The sequence below is a fragment of the Dromiciops gliroides genome, chromosome 1 (assembly GCF_019393635.1).
Source record: "Dromiciops gliroides isolate mDroGli1 chromosome 1, mDroGli1.pri, whole genome shotgun sequence".
NCBI lineage: Eukaryota > Metazoa > Chordata > Mammalia > Microbiotheria > Microbiotheriidae > Dromiciops > Dromiciops gliroides.
In genome coordinates, this window is record NC_057861.1 from 402,733,978 (window position 1) to 402,756,379 (window position 22,402).

The 22,402-nt window shown below is 37.3% G+C and overlaps 1 protein-coding gene across 1 annotated transcript in view; it reads right to left on the bottom strand.

The window, feature by feature from the left end:
- The window catches only part of NDUFS4 (NADH:ubiquinone oxidoreductase subunit S4), a 123,889-nt gene that overhangs the window by 96,220 nt on the left and 5,267 nt on the right, over positions 1-22,402 (bottom strand). The gene's annotated exons all lie outside the window — the stretch shown is intronic.

The following is a 22,402-nucleotide window of genomic DNA, read 5'->3' on the forward strand; positions in this document are numbered from 1 at the left end:
TTTCTGTTATGAAATATCTTCACTGTACAAAAATATAATTGTGTGAACTCAACTACAGTGAATTTTCTTGCTAGCAAGTACTATTGTGTGGGTAGGAAAAAAGCATGACACCTCTCCCCTACTATTTTGCATTTTACTCTTCTGCTCATTTAGAAAATCTAAAATATCCAGCAGTCAATCTGAAGAAACCAAGTAGCTTTAATTTTAGTCACTATTCATTACTTTCTCCAAGGCATTCTCCCTTCTCCCTCCCTCCCTCCCTCCCTCCTTCCTTCCTTCCTTCATGAGTTCAGTGCTTGGTTCACAGTCTCATTTCACCCCAACTCCTCCTGCCTTCATACAAAAGGATCACAACATAGATTTTGATTTAATTTTGATTTATTTATTTGCAGGGCAATGAGGGTTAAGTGACTTGCCCAGGGTCACACAGCTAGTAAATGTCAACTGTCTGAGGCTGGATTTGAACTCAGGTCCTCCTGAATCCAGGGCCAGTGCTTTATCCACTGTGCCACCTAGCTGCCCTACAACATATATTTTGAATCTCTCAAATATCCTAACTTACCAGTTCCTCAATCTACTCAACTCCCATTACCCACTCCTTCACTTCACCTCTACACACAGAAATCATCATACTGTTCATCTTGCCATTATCAACAAATGTTCCTCCACTCTACCTATTTAAATCCCGGCAGAAAATAAACTCCACGAGGGCAAGAGGTACCTTGATTTTCTCATCTGATTGGCTGGAAGTTAGAACATCATATACACTTAATAAATTCTTGTTGAAATATTCTCTAACTATTCCATATCTGGCAAATCTCACTCTCCTCTTATGTCTTATAGTACTTTTATAGTCCATATATTCAATTTACTTCTTAATTTTGGATGCTATTATGTAATTGGACAATATTAGGGGGATTAGGGGCTTGAAGTTTGTAATCAGTTGGTTTCCTTATTGGACAAGTATATTGAACAAGCTGTTGGTTGGGGATAGCCTAATGAAAATACTGGGGAGGTGATTAAAGTAGAATTGAGCTGAATTCCATTACCCTGGATGTTTCTGCCAGGGTTGAAGATAGCAAACCTCAGAACAAAATGGCATGTTCATAAGATAAGTAAGCCTGCATTTAGGGAAAGATTGCCTAAAATTATATAGTAATATTTCAGAGGAGAACAAAGGATAGGATAGATAAGAATCTAAGTTTTTGTCACCTTTTAGGCTCAAGCTACTTACCACTTCTCCCTTAAAAAAAAAAAAGTGTCTATTGGCTTTGTTTGTCTTTTACCTGGCTGTCATTCTGTGCAAAAATATTTCCCTTTCATTTTATTAAAAGAGAAACACTAAAATAATATCAATTCCTACGAATAACTCAAAGCTTTCACTCTACACAGTGTGGACAAAGTGATATGTGCGGTCATCACTGGTTTAGATGAGTCAAAAGAAATTAAAGACTGCAGGGGATATTTCTAAGTCAAGTGAACAACAAGATGGAAGATTAGACACTTTTTTTTTAGTTCTAAACAAGCTCCCAAACCTTTCCCAAATAGGATTTATGCTTCAAGAGATAAAGCAATTTCATCTCTCTCACAGTCTATGACACTAAGAACCCAACAGGGTAATAATGCAATGAACTAACAGCAGAGAAGGCCAATCCCCAGTCCTTAAAGTGCTCATTCAACACCCCCTCTACCTATCATCCTCAGACAGGGTTACACAAGCCAAACCATGGGCTTGCAAAGAAACTCAACTCTACCCCATCCCCATTCTCAGTGTACCAGAAAACCATAAAGCAGAAGCTATTCCTGGCTGCCACAGATCTCAGCCAGAGAACTGAAGAACAGGGGAAAAGGAAGCAGAATACAGATGTGTGGCTGTGTGGCACTTCACTAAGTCTTCAGGAAGGGTTCAGCATCAAACTGGGGCCAGTTTTGTCTCTCCAGAAGTCACATGGAGCAGAGATTGATGCTAGTGAAACTTGAATCACCCAGAATGACAGGATAGTGAAACTGCTTTCATGTTCAGTTTCTAAGGAAACCAACAATAAAAGGGAAGGAGTCAGAAAGTGAGCAATAGAGTAATATGAGGAAAAAAGGCCAATTATCATGAGATCACAGGAGGAAAAAAACAACTCAGTTAAAGATGTTGATGACAAGCAAATAAAACAACAAGGACAAATTGTTAACAAAAGGGACTATGGTCTCCAGATTGGCTAAAAGAATCTAGACACATGAATAAATATGCAAGGAAAAGGAAAAGGAAAATAAATAAATATCTGAAGAGGCAAAGATCCTGTGGATTCCTGAGAACATGAAACTATAGCAGGATGTTCCCGAATGGTTTAAAAGAGAAATAAGAATCACAAAAGCAGAATTTATAGCCTGTACAACATTAATAATTCAAAGAATAGAACTTAAATCTGTAGTGGCAAGTGTCACCAAGGAAACAAAAGAATGGTTGAGAATGCAAATAGACAGAAGTGAAGGACAATCCAAGAGAAGCAAAAAGCATTCATATTAATTGAAAACTATTGCCAATGAAAGCAAAATATATTGATCTTGAAGACAGAATATACAAAAACAACTTAAGGAGTATAAATCTCACCAAGACAAATAACCTGGCACCATAATGTAAGAAATAATAGAAGAAAAATTCCCAGAACTTCTGAACACAAAAAACAAAGTACCAATTTAAAGGATCCACAGATTGCCTCCAGAATTTTATCAGACAAGAACTAAAGATTCACTGAAAATATTTAGGCAGATGATTGATATAATCAGAGAAAGGTAAGTCTAGCAGTGATATATATAGCTGAGGTATCAAATTCCCATGTGATCTAAACAGATTAAAATGTAATTGGAAAATGTTTCACAAAATAAATAAAAACATAAAACAACATATTAATCTGGTTCTCACTTGCATAAAGAATGGACTGGGGAAAAAAAGTAGCAAGGTGATAAGATGTGTTTTAAAGTTGTTTGAATAATCTGGGTGGATGGTAGTAAGGCTCTATACTGGGGCAGTGGCGATGAGAAGAGGAGAGGAGAGGGTTAAAATGAAGATGATTAAAATGAAAACTATTTTGGTGCTTGAAAAAAAGGAAAAAAGAATTAAAGAGAATCATTTAAGAAACAGATCCATGGAATAATATGAACAAGGGCAAGAGTCCAAGTTTCTGGTAGGCAAGTGGACAGGAGCCCAAGATGGCTGTCTAGGGAACACTATGTGTTCCCATTATGGGTTTTAAGGGCATACATATATTAAGTCCAATAGTTTCATGTGCTTTAATCTTTTCTTTCCAACTATATTTTCTGCTTAAGAACTATGGTTTATACTTGTAATATAAGAAATTACCTAGAACAGTGCTGAAACCACAGTGTTCATTAAGTAAATACTTAAAGGAAAAATAATGACCATTTACCTGGGGAAAAAAAAAATGAAGGATGGAGAATTTACAGAATCACAGCTGGATCCTTGACATGCTAATCAACAATAATGAGCTCAAAACCTACCACTGACACTTTCTACCTATGTGACATTGGGCAAGTCACAAAGTTTTTGAACCTTAGTTTCCTTATTTGTAAAATAATTTTTTTGGATTATACGGTCTCTAAATCCCTTGTAGCTCTAAATCTATAATCTATGATCCTTCTGTTCTGATTAGACCAACTATTCTGCTCAAGGACTATTCTAAACATTCCTTTTTTAAAGTCCTAAATTTTCTTCTATATTTAATTAGCCTCTTAAATCATTGAGAAAACTGATACCATTTATCATAATGCTCTCAACATTCCTTTTCACACTCTCTTTTGGTCAAAGAACGGTAATAATGATAATAGCTAGCAATTTATATGACATTTTAAGAATTATAAGATGCTACACACATATATATGTAAATTATATATATTATCTGTGTATATACACATATATAATTTGATTTGTTTAGCAAACCTTTGAGGTGAGAGTTATTATTTTCATTTTATAGATGCACAAAGTGAGGCTGAGAGATTAAGTGACTTGCCCAAGGATTCCACAACTTTTAAATATATAAATATAAATATATATATATATACACACATACATATATATATAATTTTTCTCAGTTATATGTAAAGATAATTTATAACATTCATTTTAAAAAATTTGAATTCCAAATTTTATCTTTCCTTCCCTCATCTCTCCTTACCCTGAGGCAGTAAGCAATTTTATATAGGTTTATATAGGTTATATATGTTCAATCTTATAAAACATATTACCATACTAGTCATGTTGGGTCACAACTTTAATAAATGTCTTATGAAGGATTTAAACACCAGTCTTCCTGATTCTAAGCTCAGCACTCCGTCACCTTTTGGCCCCAATATTCCCTACTACTTTTTTTCCTTTTATTTATTTTTTTAATAATAAATATTTTTATTTATATTTTTTAATTCCAAATTCTCTCTCCTTTCCTCCTCCCCTCCCTGAGGTGGTAAGCAATCAGAAATAGGTTATACATGTGTAATTACGTAAAACATTACCATATTTGTCATTTTGTATAAGAAAACATGAATAAAAGAAAAAATGAAAGTGAAAAATAGCATGCTTCAGTCTGTGTTCAATCAATATCAATTCTTTCTTTGGAGGTGGAAAGTATGCTTCATTATTAGTCCTTTGGGACTGCCTTGCTGAGAATAGTTAAGTAATTCACAGTTCTTCATCAAGCAATAGTGTTGTCACTGTGCACAATCTTCTCTTGGTTCTGCTCACTTCACTATACATTAATTCATATTAAGTCTTTCAAGGACTTTCTGAAATAATCTTGCTTGTCATTTCTTATAGCATAATAATATTCCAAATATTCCCCAATTGATGGGCATTCTTTTGATTTCCAATTCTTAACCACCACAAAAAGAACTGCTATAAATATTTTTGTATAAATATGTCTTTTTCTCTTTTTTGAGATGCCTTTGGGATACAAACTTAGCAGTGGTATTGCTAAATCAAAGGGTATGCACAGTCCCTACTACGTATTAAAAATAATTCCTCTTCTTGTGCCAATGATACTTCAGGATCTTGTTTCAGCAATCATCCCTTCTTTTCTCAAGTAATTTCACCTCTCTTCATCCTCTACATTCCTACTTAGCAATCCATGTCTCAAATATTAAACTTTCTTCTGAACTTAAGGCCTCCATTGCCAACTACCTACATAAATGACTTATGATGCTGTGGAAAGAGCTAACTCTGGGTTCAAAAGTCCAGGGTTCAAATCCCAAGTCTGATTATCTGTGTGATCTTATTAGGCAGGCCATTTTTGCCTTCCTGCACCTCAGTTTTCTCAACTATACATAAGAGTAAGGAACTTAATGGCCTTCAAGGTCCCTTCCAGTTCTAGACCTACAATTCCATGATTTTTCTTCCTGGATATCCAAAATTGAGTTAATTTTGTCTTTAAACCTCTATCTTCTTATATCTATTCTTCCCTCTCACCTTTACTATTTTGCTCAGTAGCACCATCATTTACTTAGTTTCCAATTAGCTATTATCTTTCACTCCCCTCTATTATCCAATCAGTTATCAAGTCTAATTTTTTCATATATCTCTAATGCTTATTATTCCCTTTTTTCTATTTCCAGTTCCACTATTTGAATAAAATGACCTCATCAGCACCTGTGTGGACTATTGTACCTCTCAGTCCCTACTTTAATCCAACATTTCTGGCATTTAAGGTTTCTTCAATCTGATTCCAACCCAACTTTCTAATCTTATCACACAGGCTGTTAAATAGTAGAGCAGAAATTTAAATTCAGTTTTGTTTCCTTCCTCTATACCCTTCTCATATCTGTATTCTGCCCCAAATTGAACTGTTCACTATTCTCTGAAAGCATACCATTACCAGCTTCTGTGCAGAACATTCCTAATGCTTAGAGTGCCCTCCTTCTGCCTTTCAAAATCCGTCCCTTGGGCTTTCTAATGCTACCACCTCAGTGAAACCTTCTCTGAATTTCCCAGAAAATTCTGGATCTCTCTTTTGTCCCCATGAGGTTCTAATGTAAGAGCTTAAGGACAAAAAAAAAAAAAAAGAGCTTAAGGACAGAGTTTTTGACAGTTTTTATCTTTGTATCCCCAGTTGCTAGCACAGGGCCCATAGGCAATTAATAACAGCTGATGTGAATATTGCTGAAAAATACAAATAGTCTTTATAGAAATAGTTCCCTGATGCTTAAAGAGTTCTAGCTCCTATACCTTGAATTCCAAGGCTCTCAACAATTTAGCACCACTCTACTTTTCCAAATTAAGTGGAGTTAAATTTGTGTTTGGGGAAAAAAAGATTACAGGTTTAAAAATAAAATACAAAGTAATGCCTCATTTTCTGGGCATTTCAAAATAATTCTACATCATTAAGTTTTCCAGATAATTAAAGTTTACTTATCCTTTTAAGTGCCAGAACCTTCAAATCTTTCTAAATTTGATTATATAATTTCTTGCCCTCTAAGAGAGCATATGCTGGGTATAATTTTAAATTTTCTTAATGAATCTAGGTAATGAGTATTATATTTTGCAGGGCTGCTTTTCAATATGGCCCCAGGCTTTTTGACTTACAAGTGTTTTTCCCCCTAATTTATTTTCTTCATGAACCTTCCTGTAGCATTCTTCCTAAATCCTTCTTCTAACTTGTTTCTCATTCTTTTTCTTCTTCTTTTTTTGGCAGGGTAATGAGGGTTAAGTGACTTGCCCAAGGTCACACAGCTAGTGAGTGTCAAGTATCTAAGGCCGGATTTGAACTCAGGTCCTCCTGAATCCAAGGCCGGTGCTTTATCCACTGAGCCACCTAGCTGCCCCCTAACTTGTTTCTAATAATGCTAGAGACTGGGAAATCATCATCATGCCTGTTAGTCTTGTATGTAAAATAGAATCAATAAGCTTTGAGGGAAGGAAGAATTTTCCTAGAATTAAAATGTGTGGTGGGGGAGAGGGTAAATGGATGTGATCTGTACTATGACAGCTCAGAAGTCCTTTTTCTGCTTCTGAGTTCTTATCTGTACTTCATATTTAGATCCGAAACAGGCAAAGGTCTCCCACTGTATCCAGGGCCATCTCCAATTATCTTGATCTGTGTCTTGCAACTGGACCCAAATGGCTCTGGAGAGTGAGGCTGCTGCCTTGCTTAAATCCAATTCACTGCAAGTCAAGATATCACCTTCCTGATGTCACTGGTCCTCTTCCAGAATGAAAGGGAAAAAAAAACAATCTGTAAGTAGTAGTAGCTGTCCCACTGGAGACCCAACTGGCCAGTTGCAGTTGGGAAATGCTGTCCCTTCTTCCCTCCTTCCTTTCTTCCTCCTTCCCTTCTTCCCTCCACATAAGAAATAATACACTTAAATGTGGGTGCTCTGGACAAATGAATATATATTTATTGAAAGAGTTCTGTTAAACCAGGCTCTGATAAAGCCATTGGACTCAAATGGAGCTACCAGACTATGCCTTAAACCCAAATCACTGGCTCTCACTGGGTAGCCAATAATTAGTCCTAGCCCGAGCAGCTGTTGGTTATTGTTTAGGTTTTGATGGTTAAGAGTGTAAATTGCAATTGTTTCTGTTCTGGCCAAAAATTAAGAGGGCTTCCCCTCCCAAATTGAATTTGGTTTTTTAATAAGTAAAGGAGGCCACCTTTTAATTCATTTCTTACTCAACCTTAAATCACTGAATGGGTGTTGACTCAAACAAAATGAGACTTGTGAAAAACCTTACAAGGAATATAAATTTATTGAAATAAAGCTCTGGAAACCAGGCTTAGATAAAGCCCATTCAGATTCAAATGAAGCTACTAGACTATGCCTTAAACTCAAAAGACTCCACTTCTCACAGACCAATAATGGTCTCCAACCCAAGCCTCAGTGGGTCATTGTTTGGGTTTTGTTGGCTAAGAGTGAGTGTAGGGGCAGCTAGGTGGCACAGTGGATAGAGCACTGGCCCTGTAGTCAGGAGTACTTGAGTTCAAATCCGACCTCAGACACTTAACACTTACTAGCTGTGTGACCCTGGGCAAGTCACTTAACCCCAATTGCCTCACTAAAAATTAAAAAAAAAAAAAAAAAGAGTGGGTGTACAGGGAAGCTAGGTGGCACAGGGGATAAAGCACTGGCCCTGGATTCAAGAGGACCTGAGTTCAAATCCAGCCTCAGACACTTGACACTTACTAACTGTGTGACCCTGGGCAACTCACTTAACCCTCACTGTCCTGCCAACAAAAAAAGAGTGAGTGCAAATATAAATTGTTTCTGTTCTGACCAGAAACCCTCAGGGTCTTCCCCTCCCAGATTGATATTTTTTCCCCCTGAGTAGGTAAAAGAAGTCATTCTTTGCCTCATTTCTTACCTAGCCTTAATCACTGAATGGATGTTGCCTCAGACAAACTGAGACCTGGGAAAGACCTTAGCTTAAAAAGGCCAAGGTCTCCCACTGCATCCAGGGCCATCGCCAGTCTTTCAGATCTATCTATGTCTTGCCACTGGACTCAGATGGCTCTGAAGGAGAAAGTGAGGCTGGTGACTTTGCATAGCCCCGCCTCACTTAAATACAATTCACTGCAAGTCAAGACATCACTTTCCTGATGTCATTGGTCCTCTTCCACAATGAAGGACAAACAACAATCATATGGCAGACCACTGGAAAAGTGAACTCCTATTCTACAAGTCCAAATATACGTTTACAACCCCTTTTATGTAATTGTTATATATATTGTTTCTATGTCCTAAGAAAATTATAATTACTGAAGTGAATCTTAAAGATTCTTGACTAATAGGAGCTTTGTAAATTCAAACTGCTGTCATTTTTATTTGGCTATATAATTATAAAACACGGTAATTAAACCTACTCAATCCTGGTGTTATTTTATCACTTTGATCTGGTGGTGTTTTTTTCTTTCACTTTATGATGTTCCAAGTATACAATGAAATATTTTTATTTGATCTGTTATACGAATAATGTAGAAGACAGGAAAAATGGCCGGGGGGGGGGAGTTATGTTGTTTTAAACAAAGTGGCAGTATCTTTAGAAGTGGCATTTTGAGATCCTTAGGATCCATGGGATGATGGGAATTTTTTTAAACCCTTTTTTAAAGTATTAGGCAGAAAACAAAATGCTTAAGGATTTATAGAATCAACCAGAAAGTACATTTGCTAACATGAGGCTAGTCAGCTAGTAAAGTTTAGAAAGTGAGGAAGAACTCAAGAATAAGTAACCAAGAAAAAATATCTAAGAAAGTCATTAAACAAGCATTTAAGTGCTTGTTGTGTCAGGTACCATGTGTCAGACTATGCGTCAGGCACTGTGCTAAGCACAAAATACAAATACAAGCAAAAGGGATAGTCCCAGTGCTCACAGAGCTTCCATTCTAAAGGGGAAAATTTTTTTTTTTAGTGAGGAAATGGGGGTTAAGTGACTTGCCCAGGATCACATAGCTAGTAAGTGTCAAGTGTCTGAGGCCGAATTTGAACTCAGGTCCTCCTGACTCCAGGGCTGGTGCTCTATCCACTGGGCCACCTAGCTGCCCCCTCTAATGGGGAACATTTTCATTCTAATGGAACACATAAAAGGATGAATTTATGGAGATTTCTGCTTATGGAAGTCACTCAACAAGAATTTACTAGGCGCTTACAATGTACTGGGCACTCTGCTAGGTCCATGGGATACAAATAAAGGCAAACACATGGTCCCTACCCTCAAATAAGAAAAAAGGCATACAAATAACTAGGTACATACAGAATATATAGAGAGTAAAAGGGGAAATAAGGAATTATAGAAAGTAGAATTTAAGGTAAAAAAATTCATAATTATTGAGGTTTTACCTCTTTTCTCTTCAGAGATGTAATCGACAACAATTCTCTACAAAAAAATTATCTCACAATTTTCTTAAGGTCAATATAATGGCCCTCAGGTATAAGAAGTGCCTTTTCCTATTTTAGAATGTTTATCAGGCATAAGCTTCTATCTTCATGGATAGCCTTTCCTAATCTCCCTAAATGGTTCAAGCCCTCTCTTCAAATTATCTTGTTTTTATACAAGAACTATATGAATTTTTGTTTTTATCTCCAGTATTTTACACATATTAGATACTTCCTTCAAATCTTGGCTAAAATTGCACCCTCTAAAAGAAGCCTTTCTCAAAGCCCCTTAATGACATTGTCTTCCCTGTTGATTATCTTCAGTTTTACACATATACACACACAGACACACATTTTAATTTATATATCTTGTAAATACATAGCTGTTTATATATTGTCTCCTCCATTAGACTGTGAGCTACTTAAGGGCAGGGACCTTTTTTTGGGTCTTTCTTTGTATCCCCCGTGTATATGGTATGTTCAGGAAGGAGGAATATCTCTGGTATGAGGGTTTGCCAAGCCTTTTTCAGGACTGTTCATCCACTTTGGTATCATCTGCCTGTCACCCACCTGTGGCTCCAAGAAACTGCAGTATGTGCAGTGGCCACACCCCAGTAAAACATCTCCAAAGACAAGCTAAACCAGGTTGAGGGTAAGAGACAGGCCTCAAACCTGTCAATAATTTAGGGAGATGCTACCCCAAACACATGAAGACTTCCCCCCATGGAAGAGGCAGATGAGAACAATTTGCTCCAGTGGCCACAAAGGCACCCAAAGCAGGTGCTGTGAAGTACTTAGAAGTGGGTCAGATATCCAAGACACCAAGGTTACCCACTGTCTCCTGGACCATCACCATTTGTCTTGACTTTTGTCTTGCATTGGATTTCAATGACTCTGGAAAAGAGAGTGATGCTGAGAAATCTGTGTAATTCTGCCTCACTTAAATTCAATTCTCACACAAGTCAAGTCATCACCCCATGATGCCATTAGTCCTCTTCAAAAACAAAGGATAGGGGCAGCTAGATGGAGCAGTGGATAGAGCACCGGCCCTGGAGTCAGGAGTACCTGAGTTCAAATCTGGCCTCAGACACTTAACACTTACTAGCTGTGTGACCCTGGGCAAGTCACTTAACCCCAATTGCCTCACTAAAAAAACAACAACAAAAAAAAAAAAACCCAAAGGACAAACAACAATGTGGTTAATAAATGACTGGTGACTAAGAACTCTTCAACCACTAATGACTACTGCTTGCCTAACTTCACCTAGTGCTGAACCCACCTGTTCTCTTCAATTGGCCACTTTCAACTCAATCCAACATTAAAAACTTACTATATTCAAGGTCCTACAAATACAAACACAAAAACAAAACCTTTATCCTCAAGGAGCCCTCATCCTTCTAAGGAGGATATAAAACCTGTAGGTTGGATGACCATTTGTTGAGCATGTTATTGAAGGGACTCCTCCAATTGAGGTCTGAGTTAGACTAGATGATCCCTAACATCCCTTCCAACTCAGATTCTGTTTACTCAAATAAGAATATATAAGATGTTTGAGGAAGGAGGATGCAGTTACACTAGGGGAGACTAGAGAATGCTTCATGGAGGAAGTTGGACATGATCTAAGTCTTGAAAGAACACAAGTATTCAGAGAGAAAGGGCTGAGAAAGTACATTCCAAGCATGAAGGACAGCTCGTGCAAATGCATGGAGAAAAGTGAAGGAATATCAGTTTGAGAAAGAACTAGTAATCCATTCTGGCTAGAAAGGAGAATATGTTAAGGAGAATAATGAGAAATAAATCTGGACAGATTACAAAGATAGGCTAGAGGAAGACTATGGAGGGCTTCAGTCTCAGAGGAAATTCATATTTTATCACTGACATAGTAAGGAGTCATTTAACAGTAATGTAATATGGTCAGATCAGTGTGCTGAAAAGTAATGGCAAAGAAAGTCTTCATCTCTCACCTACTGTTTTAGGAGTTTTAAAGTTGGATCTCTGAGTCAAACATAAGCTTCTAAAGATATTCCCTTTGTCTACATTCAATCCCAAAGTGTTAAAGTATTTCCCACAAGTAAATTCTTTTTTTGGGGGGGAGGGGGGGGCAAGGCAATGAGGGTTAAGTGACTAGCCCAGGGTCACACAGCTAGTAACTGTCAAGTGTCTGAGGCTGGATTTGAACTCAGGTACGCCTGAATCTAGGGCCAGTGCTTTATCCACTGTACCACTTAGCTGCCCTCCCACAGGTAAATTCTTGATCTGAATCATTCTGATCAACTCAATCTTCAATCATCTCTTCTACTGCCCATTTTTGGCAAATGGCTTCTTGGAGAAAAGCTCAGATTCAAGTTTTCAATATCTAGATCTCTTTTCACATCCCTAATGCTCCACACTGACTTCCAAGCCCAATTCACAGTAGGGGCCATAAAAATGAACCTGAAAAACACCCATAAAAATCTTTCACAGTTCAGACTGATCACATGAAAAATTTACTAAAATCTGCAACAGCAAAACTTTTAACGTGCTCCAGCCTCAAAATTAACAGATCCTAAAGTCAAGTATTTACTTCTAAGTACATCTCAGCCCCAGAATATACAACTTCTATTTAACAAACTTCTAGTGATTATTCAAAATATATCTAGTAGAGTTAGCCTATCTAAATGGTAGTCATAAGATAATAGATCATAAAGAACTTTGAGATATAAGTAATTCAAGTTTAACACCCATGCTTTTGACCATTTTAATTCTCTCAAATTCCATTTGATTTAGGAAACTCCAAAAGTGAAATTCTCAAATTCAAATTACCAAATAACTTTTATTATAGTGAGAGAATTTTATATAAAAGGAGCATCTGTAACTTTGGTCTATAAGTGTATTTTAAAAAATAGCACTGCTTTCTACACAAAGAATAGTAGTCCTCATCAGGGTTGAAACATCTGTATTCACTTTAAAGCTCATCAAGACAGACTGACATTTTTAGGAGAAGCATATGGTTTGTTGAACGGTCATCTAGAACAGGGTCTTTTGTCTGGTGAGGCCTATTCAAGGTCCATTTACTTGTATATGGAGAAGCTAAATGGAGGGGGGGGGGTTGAAGTCTAGAAAACAAAGAGAAATAAACCATCTTCTATATCTGGTAAGGATGGAACAAAATTTGCTTCATAGTCATTTAGATATTTCCTTTCAGAGTTCCCAAGGTCTGAAATAATTCTAAAAAAGCTCTGAAACAAAAGGACTCTAGAGAAGTATGAAACTTTCATAGTGAAAGGTCTTCATCCAGCCAAAGACCACCTCCCTAAAAAAGCATTTCCATTTTAAAGGATAAAATACTTTCCTTTTAAAACAGAGAAGGGCAGAGTTCAACAGCTGTGCTATATTAAACCTGAGCCCTTCCAAAGGAAGAACAAGAGTCTCTAGAGAGAATAGTAACATGGCCTGCTTTCTCCACAGTGATCACCAAGAAAATGCCTGCTTTTCCTCAGAGAAAACATTTTCTCAAGGAAAAAAAGCCAGTAATCAGAGTGTCCAATACATAAAAATATGCCAATAAGTAATCATAAACTTTTCTTCCTGAAAGAAAGGTTTTATTCTTTGAGTTGGGAGAGATGCCTTTTGAAGAGGTTTTCAAGTCTTAAGTCCTTCAGTATAGAACCTATATTTAACAAACAGCAATAATATCACAAAAATATTCACAATAGTACGAATCTACATGAAAAGAACATGTATGAAAGAGGTAGGAAGGTGACTCAATGGATAGAACACTGGACCTGAACTCAGTAAAAACCTGAAGGTAGAAGGGCTCTCCAACCTCAATCAATTACTAGTTTTGGGACCCTGGGCAAGTCACTTAACTGCTTTCAGCCTCAGTTTCCTCATCTGTAAAATGGGGATAACATCTACCTCCCAGAGTAGTTGTGAGGCTCAAATGACATATCATTTGTAATGTATGTATTTACAGACCTTAAAATGCTATATAAATAACTAATATTATTACAATATAACAACTAACTACTTTTAAGGAAGTGATTATTCTTTTTTTTTAATTTTTTTTTTTTAGTGAGGCAATTGGGGTTAAGTGACTTGCCCAGGGTCACACAGCTAGTAAGTGTTAAGTGTCTGAGGCTGGTTTTGAACTCAGGTCCTCCTGACTCCAGGGCCAGTGCTTTATCCACTGCGCCACCTAGCTGCCCCGGAAGTGATTATTCTTATACAAAAATACTAAAACCATATATAACATCAAAAATTCTTAAAAAACAACAACAACAATCTAACTCACTCATATAACCAGTATCAGCAAATATTTAGATAGATAAATACTGGGCATCAGTCAATATTGCTATTATATAGAGAAGAACAGAGCTTCATCAGTGGTTTCTGTGGTAAAAAAATGTGAAAGTTTTTTAACAGTCGGTTAGGATAACTGAAAGACTCCAGTTTTTGAAGGACCACCCTTTTGGGGAGGAGACCAACGGCATGAGCTACGCACGCCAGTCTGCCTGCTACGCACGCCAGTCTGCCTGCTGCGCACGTCAGACTGCCTGCTACGCACTCGACTTCCGGGGTGCGAGCTTAAAAGACAAGGAGAGAACGGAAGTGGGGCTTTTTCCTGCTCTGCTGGTCTCCTGACTGCGCTGCACAGATGGTCTCTCTCTCTCTCCAAAGGTGGCCTTCGGTTTTGGTGAGTTTTTATAAGGAATATAGACTAAGCTTAGACTTAAGATGATTTGTATTGTGTTTCTACTTTCCTATCCTTCTAATCAACATCACCTTGTGACTACCATAACAATAAAAGGTCTATCTAGAAAACCAAAAGCTTCTTCCATTTACTAGTCTGGGAGATAAATTAAGGGAAAGGTTAAGTAGGGGAGATTTATGATCTAATATCCAATTTTAAATCTCACATTTCTGAAAAAGTAACAATGCATTCCCTATAATTCCTATAAAAAATAAACTAGAAATCATACCACCTAATCAATATGGCAACTTCACACAAGGAGCATAGCCAAGGACCAGGATCTATTCCCCCAACCCCAAAGAGGGGGGGAAAAAAGAGTCCTTGCAAAGTCAAAATAGGCATCACAAAGTACATGTACTAAAGCACGTGCACTTCTATTTTTCCCCCCAAGCTTTACTGATGGGTTGCCATGGCCAAACTGTTTCTCAACTAGTTGTCAGACTACTGGTGATAAGCCTATCCACACCTAGCTAGTTCTAGGAAAGCAGATTCCATCTACTGTCAGGCCTATGCTCAAAGCCTTTCTCTACTAGCCAGAGCTTACACTTTACTAGGTTACATCACATACGTAATGACAAACCAAGAAAACAAGTAAAATACAAAATAGGCCTCAATCCCTCTTTCTTTTTCTGTAATGACATTTGGGGGAGGGGGGGATTGGGGGAGTGATAAGATTCACACGGTTTTTAGATCTTCTATAAACTTAGACTTGGCTGCTGATACTCTGAATATGGATCAGTTCAATCTGTTCTCACATCACAGGATCACAGACTTGGAGCTGGAAGGGATTTTGCTGTCCATCTAGAGCAACCCCCTAGGCTGCTAAGTGGTACAGTAGATAGAACAGAGGACCTGAGCAGGAAGATGCAAATTCAAATCTAACCTCAGACACTTATTAGCTTTGTGAGCCTAATAAGTAACTTAATCTCTCAGCCACAGTTTCCTCACCTTTAAAACATGGCTAAAATAACACCTATCTTCCAGGATTGTTGTGAAGATAAAATGAGATCATATTTGTAAAGTGCTTTGCAAAACCTTAATGTAAGTCATTATCTGATTTCTTTTAAAAGGAGGAAATTAAGGTACAAGTCACTTAGCAATGACTTGCCCAAAATCACAGAAGGAAAGAAATCAGATTTAGTTCAAAAAATCAGGTCTTCTGACTCGAACCGGTGTTTTTCCAGAAGACATTCAATACAAAGGTAGAAATCAATTATAATGGTGACAGCTACATTACATTGTACAACATGAGTCAAGGAGTGGGAGAGTCTATAGGCTTGTAGACTACACAGAAGCCTTACTTACTCCTTTATAAAATGAATATATTCTTTGAGAAAAAGAATCAGTAGGCACTGGACATGGCAAGCACTAAATACCATCAAACACACACACAAAAGTGAAACTGATTACATTTAACACAAGAAAAGACTCATTATTGTTGTGGGAGTCATCTCTGAAACAGCTGTGTACAGTCATATCACAAACTTGTAGGAGCAAAGGTCAGAATTAATAAACAGCTAGAAGAAGAATGAGAAAAAGATATGCTATGCCATTCAAACAATTCAATCTCGGACTATTTAAACTAGTAATTGATCATGGAAAATGATCAATGGCAATAGCTAGGACTTGGATGTAAAGGACACTTGAATATGAATCTTGTTTCAGATACTAGCTAGTTGTGAAACTCTGGACAAGTCACTTTAGCTCTTGTAACCTGTTTCCTCATCTGTAAAATGAGGGGAAATAGGTTGAGACCTATATTTCATACCAAGATAAGCTCAAAATAGATACATGACTTAGATATATAAGTTCATATTACAAATTAAAGGAAAAGGGAAAAAGGGGAAGTTCATGACTAAAGAAGGGATTGAGAGGATCTCAGAAAATAAAACAGGCAATTTTGACTACACTAAATCTAAATAAAACTCTCATTTCCGAGAGAATTGACCCAAATCTGTAAGAATAAGAGACATTCCCCAAATGATAAATAGTGTAAGGATATGAAGAGGCAATTCTCAAACGAAAATGTGTAAGCTATCAAGAGCCATATGTAAAAATGCTCCACATCACTAATAATTAGAAAAATGCAAATTAAAATAACTCTGAGGTTCTACCTTTCATACATCCAAATTTTGGCAAGGATGACAAAAAAAGAAGATCACAAATAGTAAAGGGGATACAGGGGAGGAGAAAGCACATAAATGCACTGTTAGTGAAGCTATGAATTCGTACAGCCATTCTGGAAAACCGTTTCCAGGGTCATTAAAATGTCCATATCCTTTGAACCACCAATACCTCTAGGAAGCCTATTCCCAAAATAAATCAAAGAAAGAGGAAAAGATTGCATATGTACAAAAATATTTATAGAACTCTGTAAGGAAAACTGGAAACTAAGAAAGGGTACCCATCAATTGCGGAATGGCTGAACAAATTGGAGCACATGAACGTAATGGAATACTGTTGTGCCAGAGCAAAAGATGAAAGGGATGATTTCAGAGAAACCTGGGAAGACAAAAAATGTATACAATAACAACAACACTGTAAAGCTTAGATATGAAAGACAGAAAGCTTTCCCACTAAGTCCCATAATCATTTGGAGTTTTCAAACTCCTCTGAAAGACTTAAGACTTCTGTACAGTGTGATGACCAAGCAGGATTCCAGGGGACAGATGACGGTCTATTGCTACCTACCCTCCTAACATGACAGCTGATGGATTCAAGATGCCGAATAAGACATACATTTTTGGATATGGACAATGTGGGAATTTGTTTGGTTTGATTATACATCTTATAAGAGTTTTGTTTTTACTCTTTTTTTTTTGTTTTTGTTTGTTTTTTGTTTTTTTGCGGGGCAATGGGGGTTAAGTGACTTGCCCAGGATCACACAGCTAGTAAGTGTTAAGTGTCTGAGGCTGGATTTGAACTCAGGTACTCCTGAATCCAGGGCCAGCGCTTTAACCACTGTGCCATCTAGCTGCCCCCTACTCTTTTTTTTTTAATGAAGGAGAGAGAAAATAATACTTATGGAGAAAACAAATTTACAACAGCTGATGTAAATCAACTGCAATGAGAACACCAAAAGAGACTAAAAAGCACTTTAGCTAGCAAATACCTGAGTTACTTGCCAAGAAGAGATGGCAATTCAAAATATAAAGTCATTTGTAAAATACTACAAAGAAAAATCAGGTATGATTAGGAACAGTATCACCTCATAGAGGAGAAAAAAAAAACAGAACAGTTGAGAGAAAGTCTGATAAGAAATCAAACTGGGGCAGCTAGGTGGTACAGTGGATAGAGCACTGGCCCTAGATTCAGGAGGACCTGAGTTCAAATCCAGCCTCAGACACACTAGCTGTGTGACCCTGGGCAAGTCACTTAATCCCAATTACTTCACCAAAAAAAAAAAAAAGGACATAAAAAGAGCATTAAGAAATCAAACTAAAAAAAGTTATTACTAGGGCAGTTAAAGATGAAAATGGAAAAATAATAAACAGAAGAAAAGTAGAAAAGACATGCAAAGATTTTTACAATAAAGATGATCAAGACTACATCCTAATTTACACAAAATTTTCTGAGACTCATCCCTCTATGCATCCAGGACATCCTCAATGAGGATGGCAGAAGGAAAAAGTCAGGGTTTCACAAGTGATTTCCTACAATGGATATCTTTACCATCAGGCAATTCACTAAAAGACACAGAGAATAGAAGATCCCAATGTCTTTATTGTTTGTCGACTATAAAAAAAACAAAACACTTGTGCTTGATTTGGATATGTCTTTGTTTGTTTGTTTGAATATCAGGGGTTTTTAACTTGGGTCCTGGGAACTTAAAAAACAATTTTTAATAACTGTGCTTAAATATAATTGGTTTCCTTTCTAATACTGTGCATTTTACTTTATGCATTTTAAAACATTATTGTAACATGGAGTGTTAATAGGCTTCACTAGATTGCCAGAGGGGTTCACATGACACAAAAAAGGTTAAGAACCCAAGCTACCTGTGTACCTGTTGTCTCCATTTGGGAACAGGGACTGTTTCTCCTTTGTTCTCATCTCTCCAGAGCTTATCACAGTCCCCAACACAGGTGATTAATAAATGTTTGTTGGTTGATTGATTTAATAAAGGAAAATGCCACCATCGCAAAGGCTACTTTCCAACAAGGTATTGGCCCATCCCTACAATAAAGTTATTCAAGATTCATTGAAAATAGAACAACAGAAAAAAACCTTGTTCAACAGGCCCCTTGTCATAAATACCAGGTGAGATATAAAATAAGGAAATTAATATTCATGAAGGTGAGCACATGATGGAAGAGATTCAGAGCAAAGGGAGTGAAGTCCTCCAGATGGCTCCTCATTGGAGATTATATTGTACTGGCTGCATCAAACTGCAGCACATTACAAAGCTCCTGGAAGAGATCTGTAGTCACTCACAAGAGTTTGGCCTAGCCAGCCACAATAAAAGAACAAGTGGATGAAGAATACAACAGTCTCTGAAGAGCTGAAAATGAATATCACATGGAGAGCAATGGAGAGGCACACAATAAGCCTGGGTCAGACTACAACATAAAACGAATGAGGAACTTCAAAAGAACAGAAGTAACAACATCAGAGAAATATATGCTTGAAAGAAAGAGGTTCAACAGACCAAGTGCTCTACTGTTATCCTTGTGATATCAACAAAAAATAAAGAAGGCCTCTAGCACATTGGGTGGACCCTCTGTGGGAAACTTATGGTTAGGCATGGATGAGCTACAATCTACACCATCAGAGGAAAATCCAAATATCTGAGATCATAGATACACTTGAGTATTGATGTATTTTGCATTTACACTACAGTGATTTCCTGACATGCTTCCCTACTGGATCTCACATTTTAATGAAAACAAAAATTAAGCAAAACCTGACCAAAAAGACAGCAGCTGGCAGTGTATATAACATTTCACAGTCATAATTTCCAACCTCTCTACTGAAAATATGGAAATATGTTCCATCATCTGTTCTCTAGTACCAAGGCTGGTTGTTAGAATTCCTTTGAGTCTAGCCGAATTTGGTACTACTTTTGTTTACACTGCTGCTGTTATATAGACTGGTCTCCTGGATACTGTTCTCCTTCTCTACTTCACTTTGCATTAATTAATACCTCATTTTTTTGTTGTATAATGGGAAAAACAGCCTTTGGAGTCACAGTCCATGGAATTAAGTTCCAGCTCCATCACTCACTACCAGTGTGACCTCAGGTTATTCACTTAACCTTTGGGGGCCTTAGTTTCCTCATCTGTAAAATAAAAGAACTACAGTAAATAACCATCAAGAGCCCTTCAGCTCTAAATCTATATTATGGTTCTCCAAAGTCTTCATTATTTGTTGTTTCTCAAGTAGTGGTTCATTCTTGTCTGACTCTATGTGACCCACATGGATAATATCCATGGGATTTTTTGGGCAAAGATAGTAGAATAGTTTGCCATTTCCTTCTCTAGCATGTCCCCATTTTACAGATGAGGAACTGAGGATAATAGGGGTTAAGTGACTTGTCCAGAGTCACACAGCTAAGTGTCTAAGGCAAATCTGAATTCAAGTCCTCCTGAATCCAAGTCCAGTCCTCTATCTACCCCATCACCTGGCTGCCCCATTGTTTTTTATGCCACAATAATATATTCCATTATATTAATATACCATAATTTGTCCACCATTTCCCAGTTGATAATTATCAACTTTGTGTCCTGGGTTTTTGGGGGGGGGTTTTGCTACCACAAAAAATGCTGCTACAAATATTTTAATATACATATAAGATCTTTCTGACTTTGAACTCCTTTGGGAATAGGCCCAAGAGTACACTTTATTCCCTGAATTCCCAAAACCTCACTTACAACCTATGTACTAATTTCAAATACAATTTTTAAAAGCTCAGTAATCTCATCTCATTTTAGAGTTCATCACAAATTAGAAGCAGAGGACAGAGAGCTGAAAGAGAAAGTACTAACAGGTAAGCACACCATGAGCTGCAAGAAATGACAGGTAAGAGCAAGGAATGAAACAGTCATCTTATACTTTCTGTATAAGATTAGAAATTCATACCTTTCTGTGGTTAGGACTATTATACCACAGAACAATAATGTCCACAGTGATTACCTAAAATCATAAAAAATACTATATTTAGAATACTCCTTAAGAAATTTGGGAAGTATATAATTCAATTTAGAAAGATTTCCATAAAACGACTTCAATTTTAAAAAAAGTTTTGTGCTCAAAGGTAGACTAGGCCAATGGCTCTCAACTTCATGTATGAGGATTCCTTTTAACATATCATTTGACTCTTGTATGAATTGATGTATAGTGAATTGAGCAGAACCAAGAGAACACTGTGCACAGAGACAACAATATTGTTCGATGAAGAACTGTGAATAGCTTAACTATTCTCAGCAATACAATGATCCAAGACAATCCCAAAGAACTATTGATGAAACATACTATCCACCTCCAAAGAAAGAAATGAAATTGATGGAACACAGACTGAAGCACGCTATTTTTCACTTTCATTTTTTTCTTTTATTCAAGTTTTCTTGTGCAAAATTACTAATATGGTAATGTTTACATAACTGCACATGTATAACCCATATCTGATTGCTTACTGCCTCAGGGAGTGGGGAGGGAAGGGAGGAAAGGAAGGAGGGATAAAATTTGGAACTCAAATTATAAATAAAAATGTTTATTAAAAAAAACACACCAATATGTCATTTGACTGTCTTTTGCTTCTTTTTGTATCCTTAGTGCTTAGCACAGTGCCTGGCACATGCTGCTATTCAGTTGTTTTTCAGCTGCGTCTGACTCTTTGTTACCCCACTTGGGGTTTTCTTGACAAAAATACTGGAGTCCTGTGCCATTTCTTTCTCCAGCTCATTTTACAGATAGCAAAACTGAGGCAAACAGACTTTAATAGAATTGCCCTAGGTCACATAACTAGTAAGTATTCCTGACTCTAGGCCCTTTTCACATAGGATAAACCTCATCATAAAACTAAAGATTCACAACATTTTCCTTCAAACAATTTGTTACATCAAGCCCTAACCCTGACCCACCCTCAAAAACTCAACAACAGGGGCAGCTAGATGGTGCAGTGGATAGAGCACTGGCCCTGGAGTCAGGAGTACCTGAGTTCAAATCCGGCCTCAGACACTTAACACTTACTAGCTGTGTGACCCTGGGCAAGTCACTTAACCCCAATTGCCTCACTAAAAACAAAAAAAACCCAAAAACTCAACAACAGTCTCAGCTTTTACCAATAAGTTTTTCAAGAATAGAAGTGAGATTCTGAAAACACTGTTTAAAAGTATTCCCCCCCAAAAAATATTCTCTCCCCTCCGAATACACATCTCTGAAAAATGATTACAAAGAAGCAGTTTCCCTCTGTGTTTCATTTTCCACTTGTTAACTTCACCTAAAGGCCCTTGTTGGGAACAGACCTAATCTTAGTTAGCTAACTAAAGAACAGGACCCCCCCTTACCCCCACCCCCCACACACACAGTTCAGTTCCCCTCTTCCAACAGGCCATTTTATATAAAAGAGGCCTGCTTCTTTTATATGTATCTTCCCTAAAGTTCTACTCTGATACCCCATCTTGAAGGAAAATTAACTCAGAGTTCTTAAAGATTCAGTATAGGCAAGCAGCTAGATGGCACAGTGGATATTCAGGAGGACCTGATTTCAAATCCAGCTTCAGACACCTGACACTTATTAGCTGTGTGACCCTGGGCAAGTCACTTAACCCTCATTGCCCCACCAAAAAAAAAAAAAAAAGATTCATT